This window comes from Scylla paramamosain, chromosome 15, assembly GCF_035594125.1.
Source record: "Scylla paramamosain isolate STU-SP2022 chromosome 15, ASM3559412v1, whole genome shotgun sequence".
NCBI classification, from domain to species: domain Eukaryota; kingdom Metazoa; phylum Arthropoda; class Malacostraca; order Decapoda; family Portunidae; genus Scylla; species Scylla paramamosain.
In genome coordinates this window covers 14398579-14413511 of record NC_087165.1, presented here as the reverse complement: position 1 = coordinate 14413511, position 14933 = coordinate 14398579, and the positions used below count along the sequence as shown (strand labels likewise).

The window sequence follows — 14933 nt, the reverse complement described above, 5'->3', positions numbered from 1 at the left end:
TTAACTCAGGGCTTTGTTTATTTTACAATTCATGCATCTTAAGGATTCATTTCATGTATTCTTTGAGTTCGATGCATACAATTATTATTCCATGTGTGTATTCTTCATGGTTGGTTTCCTTAAGTGAGGCGGTGAGCGGCATTACAAGTATTACCCGTGCTCCCCTCCTTCATTGCCAGCGTCAGTTGACAGAGGGCGGCAGCGGCACCACAGCCAGCCCGCACACGCTCATTCACTGGTAAATGCAAACACAAACACACACAAGGGACAAGAAAGTTAATCAGACACGGTAAGGCGGCGAGGCACAACTACACTAAATACTAACGATGGTGTGGCAGTGAGGCATGAGGCGACACCAATCGAGCGAGGCACCAATACTGTTATCCCGGGAGCGACGAGTGGGCAGGCTGCATGTCGGATGCAGGCATTCGATACAATACGTGGAATTGATTGAACCTGCATATGTAAAAGGCTTGGTGGGCAGACCGATTACAGATTCATAAAGGAGAGGTATATGCATGTGACTTGCACGTTATTTTTGCCTGCGATGGTACCAGGTGGCAGAGAATACGGTGCGTGGGACGAAGGTTTGGTGAGGAAACGTATGTTCTCGTTACACTGCCTAGACATCTTATACTCCTGACAAAGTGGCTGGCCGCAGATTCATAAAGAGGAGGCAAGCATCATCCTGTACCTGGACGTGTGTTTCATAAAGATTATCGTGGCCTTTATTTGTAGTGTTGTATTGTGAAGTAACCAAATAGGCTGGTGTGTAATGATTATTGACGAATATGTAAGGTAAATAGATGTGGTTGATAAAATAATTCAAATAACTGTATAGATCTACTAATAAGTGAATAAATAAAGATGAACAGATAAACTACTTAAGTAGCTGCCTCATGATGCAAATTTTAACAAATGACTGGAAGGAGTAGATGTAAAAATTTCAATGTTTTAGAACTACGCTGGCTTGGGACGTCTTTGTCAGTCTTGCCGCTTCGCAAGATCACAAATCCTCGGCTTACGTTCCGTAACTATTTTGGAGGCCGACATGCATTTATTATTATCAAGCCAAATGAATTCCAATGATGTCAAAGTTTTGTGCAAGAAATTATATTATATAGTTTTACGTTTACTTTTTTTTTTTTCATCATGAGGTTCTTGGATATTAGCTTTACATTGACACTGCCTGTTGTAAATCTCTTCAGTCTGAAAAGAGTGTTTAGCAAAAAGTTGTGCAACTTATATACAATGTTTCCTTACTCTTGGAATCAGCATGAATAACCATTATCTGTGGTCTATGAGTTTTTTTGCCTTTCTTTTTTTACCTAGGTATTGTGGCTGTCGGATTATCGATATTGAACTTGAAAATAAGGTTATCTGATAATCGGTACAGAAATTACCTTTGTGGTTGCCGGCAGCCAGCACCGCAGCACTGTGAGGTGACGCGGCGTGAACCTCGGCACCGAACATCGCGTCAAGGGTGTTTTCTTGTAATCATAACAAATTCTTTATTTTTCTGGCAATGCAACAAATCTGCTATTGAGGGCAATACGTTACAATAAATCATAAATATTCGTTTGATGAATACCAGAAATGTCGCAAGTCTTATGGCTTCCAGGTAAAGCCTTACTGGAAATGAGCAGTTCAAAAGGATACTGTGCAGTGACCAGCCATTCCTCACCGAGCCACGGGGCTTATTCTGCCTTGCGCCACGCGTCTTGGCTGCGAGGGATGGCAGGACCCAACTCGTGCTCTCAAAGAAAGGCGCGATCCATCAACACTAATCGAACGTGCTGAATTTTTTAAGCGGGCTGATGCACCAAGGCCGTGAAATCCATCTCATCACGCCCAGCACAACGTAATGGCGCCAGGCTGACGTGCCTCTTACTCTGTTTTGTTCTGTCTTCATCGTTTTCTCTTTTTACACAGATGCAATTTACTGCAAGAAACCGCTTATTTTGCTAGTAAATATCAACATCATGGTTTTGCTTCACAACAGTGGCCTCGTCTACGTCAGCGTACCCTACCGACCCTCATGTTGACTTCTGATGACTCACCATGTCTAGACTCTCTCTCTCTCTCTCTCTCTCTCTCTCTCTCTCTCTCTCTCTCTCTCTCTCTCTCTCTCTCTCTCTCTCTCTCTCTTTCTCTCTCGCTCGTAATCGATAGCAAGCTTCTGTCAAACCTTTCTTCGCTTTTCCTCTCCATACAATGTAAATGGGCTTATCCTGTAGTCTCCCTGTATCTGCTCTAAGAATACAGGACATAACGGCTCCACCTACTGCTATTGTTGCTGCTTCTACTACTGCTACTACTACTACTACTACTACTACTACTACTGTTGTTGCTGTTGCTGTTACTATTACTATTGGTACTGCTTCTACAATAACAACAAGAAAATAATAAAATAAAATAAAATAAATATAAATAAAGAAATAAATAGATAGATTAATTAATTAATAATAATAATAATAATAATAATAATAATAATAATAATAATAATAGGAACAACAATTACAACAACAACAACAACAACAACAACAACAACAACAACAACCAATAACGAAACAAAAAAAATTAACAAAAACAGATCGATAAATTATTAAACACCTACGTATAAAAAGACAGACTGATAAAGAGACACAGACAGACTGAGACAAAAAAAACAAAAAAAAAAAAAAACAGACAGACAGACAGCCAGACACACACACACACACAGACAGCAAAACAGAGCCGATTGTAACCTATTCCTTTCATATCAGCGAGAGGAAATATAATTTTGGCCTCCCCTTAAAATGTATCCCGGCACACCTGCATTTTTTACCTTGGGCCAATTAGAGGCGTGGAGGCAGCGTGGCGATATTAATGGGCGTCACTGTTTGGGCCTCATATTCCACTACTTTTTAATCTGGCTATCCGAATTTGTGATGGAGTGAAATGTTCTGATGATTATTTGAGGCCCACTAGATGAATGGCTGATGGATGGGTGGGTGGGTGGGTGGATAAAGAGATAGATAGATATAGACAGATAGATAAATAGATAGGTAGGTAGACAGATAGATAGATAAATATATAGATGAATTGATATAGATTATTAGACAGATAAAAGATATATAGATAAACGAATAGGTAAAGAGACATTTTTTTTCTTTTTCTGTGCACGATTTCAATCTTTTATTTATCTATTTATTTTTATGCGCTTTGAGAACTACACCCTTATGCAACTGGAAAGCGCATAACCAAATAACCAGAATAAGTAAAATAAACCAAAATACACACACATATATATACATAAAAAGAGAGATTAAAGGTTCCGTTAGGTTAGGTCAGATAAACATAGATAAATCTCTTTCTCTCTCTCTCTCTCTCTCTCTCTCTCTCTCTCTCTCTCTCTCTCTCTCTCTCTAAAAGGTGCGCCATGTCGTTACTTACCTACATCTTTTTCATCATCTTTTTATCTTTTTTTTTAATCTTTAGCTGCTTTCCTCTAAGGGGCTCCCTATTATAAGTATTGTTTGAGCCAGCCTCCTCCTCCCTCTCCCTCTCTCTCTCTCTCTCTCTCTCTCTCTCTCTCTCTCTCTCTCTCTCTCTCTCCCCACTCCCTCTCCCTCTCCCTCTCCCTCCCTCTCTTACTCTCTTATGCATACACGTCCTCTTTTTCTTTCATACCCACTTTGTTTGCTTTCACTCTTGTTATATTTTTCTTTCTTGCACGTTGCTCTCTCTCTCTCTCTCTCTCTCTCTCTCTCTCTCTCTCTCTCTCTCTCTCTCTCTCTCTCTCTCTCTCTCTCTCTCAAGGAAGGGAGACGGAGGAAAGGAAGGAGGGAGTGAGGGAGGAAGAGGCAGAGGAAGGAAGACCTTTCTTTACCAGGTGTTTGGAAGAAGGAAGGAAGAGAGGAGGGAGAGTGAGAGAGATGAATGGAAGAAGGAAAGAAGGGAGGAGAGAGAGAGAGAGAGAGAGAGAGAGAGAGAGAGAGAGAGAGAGAGAGAGAGAGAGAGAGAGAGAGAGAGAGAGAGAGAGAGAGAGAGAGAGAGAGAGAGAGAGAGAGAGAGAGAGATTGGAGGAAGAAAGAGATAGAAAGGAAAGACAGAAATGGAAAGAGTGAAATATTTCAAAGGCACAAATGAAAGGAAAGGAGAAGACAGAAGAAATGAAAGAGAGAGATGAGATAAATTGATAGATAGATAGATAAGTACGAACATGATCACGTGATGTTACCTGGACAACCCCCCCTCCGTCTCTCTCTCTCTCTCTCTCTCTCTCTCTCTCTCTCTCTCTCTCTCTCTCTCTCTCTCTCTCTCTCTCTCTCTTTCCTTTTTTCTTTCCTTCATCCATCTCTCTGTCTCTCTCACCCTCCCTCCGCCCTTCCTTCCCTCTTCCAGAACCTGCTAACGAAATGTCTCCCTCCCTCCCTCCCTCCCTCCCTCCCTCCCTTCCTTACAACCCTCTAAAGGTCTTTCTTCCCTTCCCCTCTCCTTTTCTCCTTTTTTTTCTCCATCTCCTTCATCTCTCATCAGGACTTTCCTTCAGTTAGTCCCTATGTACCCTTCTGATACCTCCTCCTCCTCCTCCTCCTCCTCCTCCTCCTCCTCCTCCTCCTCCTCCTCTTCCTCCTCCTCTTCCTCCTCCTCCTCCTCCTCTCCTCTTCTTCCTCCTCCTCCTTTTCGATAGTATGAGATAGTTGCCTATTCTTGAATCGAGTTCAGACGAGCCTCAGAGAGAGAGAGAGAGAGAGAGAGAGAGAGAGAGAGAGAGAGAGAGAGAGAGAGAGAGAGAGAGAGAGAGAGAGAGAGAGAGCAATATGAGAGGAGAGGACAAGAACGTTATTGGAGGGGAACAGAGAGGTGGTATTGAGGTGAAGGGAAAGAGGAAAGGAGGAGGAAGAGGAGGACGAAGAGGAGGAAAGAGGCGGCTTAGAGGGGACGTGCAGGAATGTCTACGAAGGTATGTATGAATTGGTAAAGTCTTAGCACGAGGAGGAGGAGGAGGAGGAGGAGGGAGGAAGCATTACATCATACAAACCATAACACCATTCGCCCTCTAATATCCAAACGCAGGTTCAAAAGTTACAGCACACAGAGTAATATCCCCAGTCACTTTTCCCTATGGATGACAAAACAGCATTAAAATGTTCCTTAAGGGCGCTGCGATGTGGTGTTCCCTCAGCTGGCTAGAGAAGATATGAAGCCACGGAGGAATATAACCCTTCGACTACTAAGGAGAGCAGCAGCCTAGCAAAGTGACTGTATGACATTTACTGTGTCACTGGAGGAGCGGTACGGGATGGTTGAAATATGAATAAATGCTCTGAAAAATTTAAAGCACTTCATCGGTCACTTCTCCGGCAGTCGACAGTAAGTGTCTTTCTAAATTGGTTTCTGAAATTGCCCCACAGCATTGCATTCAGACTGACAAAGAACATAAAAGTCAATGAGCTGTTCGCAGATATCTCAAGTGATGAAAGTACGTAACACTGCAAGGGATGGGTGTATTTCTAAGTACATGAAGGTTTGTATCTGAGACAATGGTGTACGTATGGTGATGTTGGTTATATTCGTATGGTTGATAAAGTTACCATTCATTAAAATCAATCTCTTATTTATCAACGTTTTTATATAATTCATCTAAGCGTATTCACTCCATTATACACCTATTTAGTTTTATGTTTATTCATTCTTTTAGTTTAGCGATAGTGAAAAATTACGTTGAGCCCAAAAGTAATATAGTTTCATTGCACCTGGATATGATATTGTCTCATTGGATCCAAAATTAATATAATCTCATTAGCCCGTGCTTGTGTTGCCGTGGCCAATAAAACACCAGACCTACGCAAATCAAACTGAAACAATTCCCACTCTGGCTTGCGCTATACATGGACGAATGCTGAAAAATTAATTACACGTCTGTAACACTTTATTGACACTCAGCATTCCCGGGCAACACTTTGAACATGTGGCGGTAATAACCCTTTCTGCACTTGAATAACATGAACCAATTTTTCTGTAAGCTGAATTTTGAATCACTCTTTACGTGACTTACTGGACTGCACCATTATACCCATGAATGCTATGGCTTCCTAAATTTATGAGCGGTGCACGTCCAGACTGTCATATGGAAAGGCACCACGGAGAGCTAAGGAAGTAATGGAATTGTTTAAGCTTCTGGTGCCTGAAGGCTTATTTTCGCCCGTCCAGTGTCGCAGTGTCATCAACATTAAACAATTAACATGTACACTTAAGACGGATAAAGATACCGTGGTTCAAATCTTATAATGACCGTACTTTTATTTTTGTTCGGTAATATTCTCCAGTGTCATTAAAAAAAAAATTGCCATGTAGTACACTTAAACACAGGTGGCGATAGCGTAGTTCAAACTTTGCAATGACAGTAGTTTTATTTTTGTCCTGTTTAATCGCCTAACTTCACTGTCACTAGCAGTTAAAAAGTCACCATGTATTGTAGTTAAATAAAGGGAGTAACCTGGTGAGCATATAGCGTGAAATGAGTGACGTGGCCCGTTTCCTCGTAACCCTAGCGGTCCGGTGAGCATTGGAGCATTGATAGTATGTGTTTAGTCGCCCCAACAGCGGAGGGTGGTGGACAAAGAATGACGTGCCTCTCCCACAGGCGCCAGCAACAGTACGGAAATCATGTTGAGTCAATGTTTGAAGATGTGTGTGTGTGTGTGTGTGTGTGTGTGTGTGTGTGTGTGTGTGTGTGTGTGTGTGTGTGTGTGTGTGTGGATATTTATAAAGACTTCCATTCATGTCCGTCTGGCTGCCCGTATATTTTAGATCACTGGCAAAATTCACGTCTTTGTCTGCTGCTGTCTGCTCTGCCTTCTTATAGCATTCTTAAGTAGCCGTTCTGTTCAATTAAATGACCATCTATATGTGTGTGTGTGTGTGTGTGTGTGTGTGTGTGTGTGTGTGTGTGTGTGTGTGTGTGTGTGTGTGTGTGTAAGGGCGGTAATTACTACACTACATCTATAATACAAACAAGCTGTCTTTCACTCAACTGGACTTTGCGAATAGACAGCACTTGTTGTCAACACGCACCGAACGTAACGTAAAACAGTTAATTTGTGTCGCTTTGGAACGGAGACTGCCAATACTCACTCATTTATGTTTGTTTGTCTTTGTCTATATCCGTCTGTCTGCCTGCCTGTCTGTCTGTCTATCTGTTTGTCCCAGGAAGTACTCATTGGACTAATTTCTATGCGATTTCGGGATGAGGCATTTAGTTTTCTCTTTCAAGGAATAAATCGGTAGAATGTTGGCATGGATTCATGATTAATATGCAGATCCAGTATGATTTTCTTAAGCGTGTTCAAATTTCTTCTTCACATTTCAAGTTTACGGAGAATTTGCCGGATTTCATATGAGTCTAAAGTGAATGTCTGCGGACTCAGAGCCACGGGTTCTTGAGTTCCATCCATCTGATTTTATTTGATTTTATTACCTTTTTTTTCTGAATTTGATCCCATGATTCTCTCTCGCGCGCACACGCACGCACGCACGTACGCACGCACGCACGCAGACACACACACACACACACACACACACACACACACACACACACACACACACACACACACACAACGTGGGGGAGAGAGAGAGAGAGAGAGAGAGAGAGAGAGAGAGAGAGAGAGAGAGAGAGAGAGAGAGAGAGAGAGAGAGAGAGAGAGAGAGAGAGAGAGAGAGAGAGAGAGAGAGAGAGAGAGAGAGAGAGTTAAAGAACAGAGTAGTAAGCCAATGAGCCATAAAATCAATTCAGCTAGTAAAAAGTTTTCCCTCAAACGTGTAAAATATTAACTATGTCAACATAATCATAACCACCACCACCACCACCACCACCACCACCACCACCACTCTGGGATAAATGGAAGTCAGTACACATTTCCCAGTCCAGTTTTCGCATGTCATTCACTAAAGGCCTCCCCCTCAAGCGACAATTAAGCTTCAGTCCTGGAAGATTCCTAAGGCCGTCACCAGAGGGCAGGTACGACCGAGAGAGAGAGAGAGAGAGAGAGAGAGAGAGAGAGAGAGAGAGAGAGAGAGAGAGAGAGAGAGAGAGAGAGAGAGAGAGAGAGAGGGATACATAAGAGAGAGGTGCAGGGACGGGATGGGGAAAGAGAGGGGAAAGGAGGAGGAAGAGAGGAAGGAAGGAAGGAAGAGAGGGAGGGAGGATGGAGGAATGCACGAGGAATAGGTCGTGAAATTACCGTCTGACGTGTAAAGAGAATAGCGACACTGGCATGAAGGGGGCGACTATCTCTCTCTCTCTCTCTCTCTCTCTCTCTCTCTCTCTCTCTCTCTCTCTCTCTCTCTCTCTCTCTCTCTCTCTCTCTCTCTCTCTCTCTGCGTGTGTGTGTGTGTGTGTGTGTGTGTCTGCTGCGGCGCCGAAATGTAATCAATAATTCCGTCAATCAACCAATTTCTCTCTTTCTCTCTCTCTCTCTCTCTCTCTCTCTCTCTCTCTCTCTCTCTCTCTCTCTCTCTCTCTCTCTCTCTCTCTCTCTCTCTCCTATCACTAAACACAAGTACGTGATCATCTCCCATTCACCAGCGTTCCGCGCCGCCACCTCCTCAGGACTGAGATAAACCACCTGTACCCAAACACAGCCCACAGACAAAGGCGAGGCTGCAGCTCATCGTTATCGTCTCTCCACGCTCGCGACGAAGGCACGTAATCATCCAATCACTCGTATGGCGTACATGCGTGTGTCTGTGTGGCTGTGTGGATCTACCTTGTGTCGATACTCAGTGCGGAGGTTTTTGCGTGCGCCTCACTTACGTCTTTCATCCTCCGCCTTCCCGCAAGACTCGGCAGTTGGGCAAGAAGAGTCGGGAGAAGGATTTCACTGGATCAGAAATGCGGGTGCGTGGCGATGCAGGTCTGGCGGGGGACGCGGGGTTTTGTGCATGGATGCTGAACGACAACTGCCTGATGACCGTCATAGCCACGCCGAAAAGTGCACCACACAGGCTCCGCTCCACTGTTCGTCCATTCTGCTCTCAACCTTCACATTCTCATTCTGACCGCCACAGCCATGCCGAAACTGCATTATAGAAGCGTTCATGTTATGCTTCTTGTTTTTTTCCATCTAAGCACTCACGCACGCTCTGCTTCATGACAGTTGCAGCCTTAACAACAAGTGCATTACGGAAGCACTCACAGTATCATTGATTTATTTATTCTTAAGCCATCACGCACGCTGTGTTTCATGACTACCACAACCATGCCAAATAGTCTTGTGCATAATCCATAACCTTCTTTTCTTCTCTAAGCCTTCAGACTCCTTCATGATTACCATAGATATACATGCTATTCTTCCTCTTTAAGCCTTCAGAATACTTGATAACTAACCCAGTCATGAACAAGGTGCATAACGGAAGCTTCAGTATTCTTCCCTCCTCTAAGCCTTCAGACTCCTTCATCACTCTCATAGCCATACATGATATTGTTCTTCCTTCAGACTGCTTGATAGCTACCACAATCATGAAAAAGGTGCACAACGGGAGCTTTAACATTCCTCTCCTCTTCTGTAAGCCTTCAGACTACAACGCTCACCTATGGCCCACGATATCAAGCAAAATATTTCTTAATGAACTTTGCCACGTAAAAAAAAAAATGTTGCACTTGCTCAGAGACTCGTAGGGGTGATCTTCCTTACTGAGATTTAGTGAAGAAAAAAGTACCTTTAATCATGTGAATAAAATCTTTTGTCAACACGCTGCTAAGTTCGACAGCATCCAGTCTACAACAGCCAACCACCAATTCCACACAGTTCTTTAAGGAGCACAACGCGCAGCAAACACCTTCTTCCAGCTTCAATTCGCTCCGGAAAGCCACCACCAGCTGACACCTGACATCCACACGTGCGGGTGCAGATGACACACTGACGGTCACATCGGCGAACGAACTGAAACGAACTGAAGGCCTTATCGTTTCTTTCACAAGACGCGGCGGGAAGAAAGGCTGGAGGGTTAAGAGAAGCAAGTCTCCTATAACTTTAGAAGACGAGTGGAAAGATTTAGCGTGGAATTGCCAGGCTGCAATATAACATTCCTTCCATTTCCTTCGATTTGGGGCAGATCTGTAGCACGACCAGGCGTGAACGAGAGAGAGAGAGAGAGAGAGAGAGAGAGAGAGAGAGAGAGAGAGAGAGAGAGAGAGAGAGAGAGACCATAAAAAAGTTAAATAAACTCAATCTAACGGGTAGGCGCGGCAGTACGAGTATCTTCGTGCATATCTTCTTCAAAGAGGTGACGGTGGTGTGTTTTGTTAATGATTTATCACAATGCGCGTCTGAGTACCAGAGAGAGAGAGAGAGAGAGAGAGAGAGAGAGAGAGAGAGAGAGAGAGAGAGAGAGAGAAACATGATTTCCACCACCATCACCGCCTAACCGCCGCCGCGAGACACTCGGCAAACAAGGAGTCACCGTGCCAAACTCATTACCGTCGCGGGTCGTGAGGGAGAGAGGTACTGGGGGCCGGCGATCAGCGTCTATCAGGAGCCACCCCGGTGACTGAAGAGGTGGTGGTGGTGGTGGTGGTGCTCGCGATGCACGGCAAATATTAGTTCTTTTGTCTGGTCTGTTCCCTCTTGTATTTTCATCATCTGTATAACTGTGTGACTAAACGAGTGTGTCGTGGATAAAAAAAAGTCCAAAGGATGAAAAAGGAATTTCGTGTTGTATGTATTCCCTGTGCGATGTCGCAATAAATTAAGCTTGTTCTACGTATTTTATTTTCATTCAATGATTTATCTATTTTAATTTATCTTCAGGTAAGTTTTATACAAGAAAGAGAAAAAGAGAGAAGAGAGAAAGTTTGTTAGTGTATAGAAAACAAGCAAGCAAACTTAAAGAAAATAAAACTTGGTATATGTTGTGCAAAAATGAAATGAAATAAAATGTTTGAGTAGTTTTGTGTGTGTGTGTGTGTGTGTGTGTGTGTGTGTGTGTGTGTGTGTGTGTGTGTGTGTGTGTGTGTGTGTGTGTGTGTGTGTGTGTGTGTGTGTGTGTGTGTGTGTATTTCGTATAACCATCGTAATTCTAAAGAGCGAATGTTATTTACTATTTCATTTCACCAGCGGGAATGCCATGAATCACACACATTCCAGGAGGCGTCATTAGTTCAGTACTATTTTCAGAAGAGCGAACCCTCATAAAGTATCTACATTGCTGAGTGACATTATTACTTTTGTTATTACTTTCCTGACTTTCAGTCGTGCTCCGTTCCTTGCCGCGCGGCGCCTCGCCAACCTGTATTTTATTAAGGCAGCTTGTTGTGTATACCAACCCACTCTCTTACACGAGGTTGTTGTGCACACCATCCCACTCTCTCTTACTCGAGGTTGTTCAATGAACTTCATGTTTACAAATCGATTACAGATCAATACATGAACTAATGGATTGCTTCACATTAATCCTTCCACTGCTAAACAATTTTCATGATCAGGTAAAGCTTTTCAGACACCTTTGTACTAGTCTCAGACACCTAGACAGGGTAGAAAAGACGAACCTATTGTTCTTTTTCCCCGTGTTTCCATGGAGTCCGATTCTTTCGTAACGTGAATACTAGCAAGAGAGAAGCACAGAAGGAAAAGAGTTAAGATATCCGCCAAAAGTGAGGAGACACGGAGATACGATGAGTTCTTACTGGACACTGCTCCTTGTCTGAAGCACTTTCTGGAATTACGACACCACTGCTCCGGCCAACTGTGCGTCATTTCACTTCAATCCCAGTCACCGTGGTAGTGAATGGGACGCGTCATAGGCAGTCACTCAGTGGTAGTATTTAGCTGGCTGGAAGGAGAGGAGAAGGAAGAAGTAATGAGTCACCGGGAGCTGGCGTAGCGGTGTTCCTTGTCAGTGTAATTGTGAATGTTGCTAAAAGAGTTGCTTGTTGTGATCCTGATTGTGTTCACGGTATACCACTGATGTGATTCATTATAAGGATTCATTTCTGTTATTTGCTTTTCACGTACGTGCGAAAGAAGCTCACCAGTGGCACGGAAAAACACGAGGAAAAATTCTGATTCTTAACTGTCGCCTCTAAGTAAGTTAATGTTGGTTAATCAAGTTCTGGAGGTGTCTTGATACTCCCTTTGAAACAGTTGAAGTCGCAGATAATGTGAGAGAGAGAGAGAGAGAGAGAGAGAGAGAGAGAGAGAGAGAGAGAGAGAGAGAGAGAGAGAGAGAGAGAGAGAGAGAGAGAGAGAGAGAGAGAAAGCAAAGCGGAAAGTTTCATAATTTACAGGTGAGAGAGATGAAGGAGTGGAGACACTATTCATAAAACTCTTGTATTAGTAAAGTGGAAAGAATAAACGCAACAGATGCAAGTAAAGCTTTACGCAACGAGGCTATGGAAAGGAAAGGCACGCAGGATGTAAGCAATCATGGAAATAACGACACCAGACACCAAGAGACATACGTGCAGCAGAATATTTTCATCTCAGCACTACACTACTATATAACACAACAAAATACAACAAAATACATACACGTAACATACAATGAACCTCGTGGGGCTTTATACATTACACTGAAAAAACAAAAAAACAAAAAAAGAAATAGATTAAAAAACTGCTACATATCAGAGAAAGTACTGAAATATATAACAAGTAAATATTCAAACAATCTTTCTCTGTAGGCGGCGTTGAGGGGCGAGCAAGCGAAGTTCCTCTTGGCTGGGCGTCAGTGCGATCCTTTAACGCTGTGCAAGGCTTTTACCCAAGAGGAAAATAATACCCAGCGTACACACAGACACTGGAGAGGGCGTTATAAAGCTGCACGTCTTGGTGGCTGAGGGAAGGCAACAAACGTAATCAGTATTGTGTCAAGGGTTTCCTCTTCACTATAATGGGGTGGTACGTACTGATTGGAGTCTCAGCTGCAATGTGTTTGAGAGAGAGAGAGAGAGAGAGAGAGAGAGAGAGAGAGAGAGAGAGAGAGAGAGAGAGAGAGAGAGAGAGAGAGAGAGAGAGAGAGAGAGAGAGAGAGAGAGAGAGAGAGAGAGAGAGAGAGAGACTAAATGGTGAGGAAAGATAGGAGGGAAAGAGGGAAATGGAATAAAAGTGAGAGATACTGCGAGAGACAAATGAAGGGAATGTAGGACGAAGAAAGAAAGGTTTGGGAGAAAAATGAGAGAGAGAGAGAGAGAGAGAGAGAGAGAGAGAGAGAGAGAGAGAGAGAGAGAGAGAGAGAGAGAGAGAGAGAGAGAGAGAGAGAGAGAAAGCAAAACGAGAACGTGGTATTTATTTAACACCATCCACGCGTGTATCAAATATTTCCACAGTTATTGCTTTCACCCCGATCCTTTTCTAGACAAAAATAAAGAATAAAAGGGAGGCGGGACGGAGGTTTTACTGCACACCTCCTGAAACAACCCTCCCCGTCGCAAACCTCGCCTCCTCCGGCAGATCACGATGGTGCACCCTCACTATTTGTCAGCAGCACATTTGCCACCCACCCCCTGTCCCTCCTTCTCTCTCCTCCGCCTCGTGATATGACGCACCTGACACAAACAAGCAGTGAGCGTCGTGCAGCACCTCCCGGAGTTTTCTCAGACAACACATTTACTCCTTGAATATCAATTTATCACCTAATGGAAGAAGTAGGGAAAAAGAGCGAGCCAGGAGCGGAAGACGTGTTGAAAGGGAGATTAAGCAGAGAGGGGCTAAGAAGAGATAGTGATAATAAAAAAAAAATGAAAGAAAATGAATGAACGATGGCTAGGAAAAAGAAAGTAAGGAGAATCAGGAGGGAAAAAGAAGAGGACGAGGAAACAAGGGGCAGTGAAAAGGAGGATGAGGAAGAGAAGGATGGGCAAGAAAGTATAACAGAGGAAGAAGAGGAAGGAGGAAAGAGGGCAATATAAAGAAGAGAACATGTAAGAGGAGGAACAGGAGAGGGAAGCAGTAGGAAGAGGAGGACAAGGAAACAGAGGACGATGAAGAGGAGTGCCAAGAACACGAGGCAAGGAAGACGAAGAACAAGAAAAAAAGGACAAGAAGAAAAAAAAAGAAAAAGGAGACAATTAGGAGGAAAAAAACAACAACAAAAAAGAGGAGAAAGAAGGAAACTTAGAAGAGGAAAAAGAGGAAGGAAAAACCAAATAAAAGACGACAACGAGGAAGAAAACCGAAAAAAGAGGAAAAAAGGAAAAAAGAGGAAATGAGGAAAGAAGCCAAGAAAAAGAGGACAAGGAGAAAGTAAACTAAGAAAAGAAGATAATTAGGAGGAAAACCAAGAAAAAGAGGATTAGAAAGGGAAGAACGAAGAACAGGAGGATACGGAAGAGATGGAAAAGGAGGAGGAGGCTTCATTTATCTATAAGAGCAACATATCCACACACACACACACACACACACACACACACAAGGAACAGTTCATCTTTAAATGGTAAAATGAACGTGAATATAAATAAAAGTTGAAGCCTCCTTGACTGAGACTCTTTGTGTGATGAGTGGGTCGGTCTTTTCTTGTTTTCCTTTTATGCCTAGACACACACACACACACACACACACACACACACACACCAGTTCCTACATTCAAAAAGCTCTACTAGATTAAAATACTCGGGTTTTAAGTTTTTTTTTTTTTTATGGTTCTAGTGACAGATTAACAAGATTTTTACATTATTAACAGGAGAAACAGTACTTAAGAACCCTGCCAATCACCTCTGTGGCCTTTGATAATAGTCGATAATAGCAAGGCGTTTCTGAATACGGGTCTCTCTCTCTCTCTCTCTCTCTCTCTCTCTCTCTCTCTCTCTCTCTCTCTCTCTCTCTCTCTCTCTGTCTCTCTGTGTGTGTGTGTGTGTGTGTGTGTGTGTGTGTGTGTCCCCATCCCGCATTCCGCTTCTTACGCCGAGCACTTGACAGCCGAGACACCCAAAATACCTCCTCCTTCCTCCCGTG

At 43.3% G+C, this 14933-nt stretch overlaps 1 protein-coding gene across 11 annotated transcripts in view; it reads right to left on the bottom strand.

The window, feature by feature from the left end:
• LOC135107492 (galactosylgalactosylxylosylprotein 3-beta-glucuronosyltransferase P-like) overlaps positions 1-14933 on the bottom strand; it is a 112205-nt gene that overhangs the window by 42702 nt on the left and 54570 nt on the right. For 4 of the 11 annotated variants that reach the window (XM_064017435.1, XM_064017439.1, XM_064017433.1 and 1 more), the window contains one exon: positions 11672-11817. The exons of 6 other annotated variants lie outside the window; for them this stretch is intronic. The gene's annotated coding sequence lies outside the window, so the exon portion shown is untranslated. Of the gene's footprint in view, positions 1-8800; positions 9074-11671; positions 11818-14933 lie in introns of those variants that run through there. One more of the 11 variants, XM_064017441.1, reaches the window with a different exon arrangement.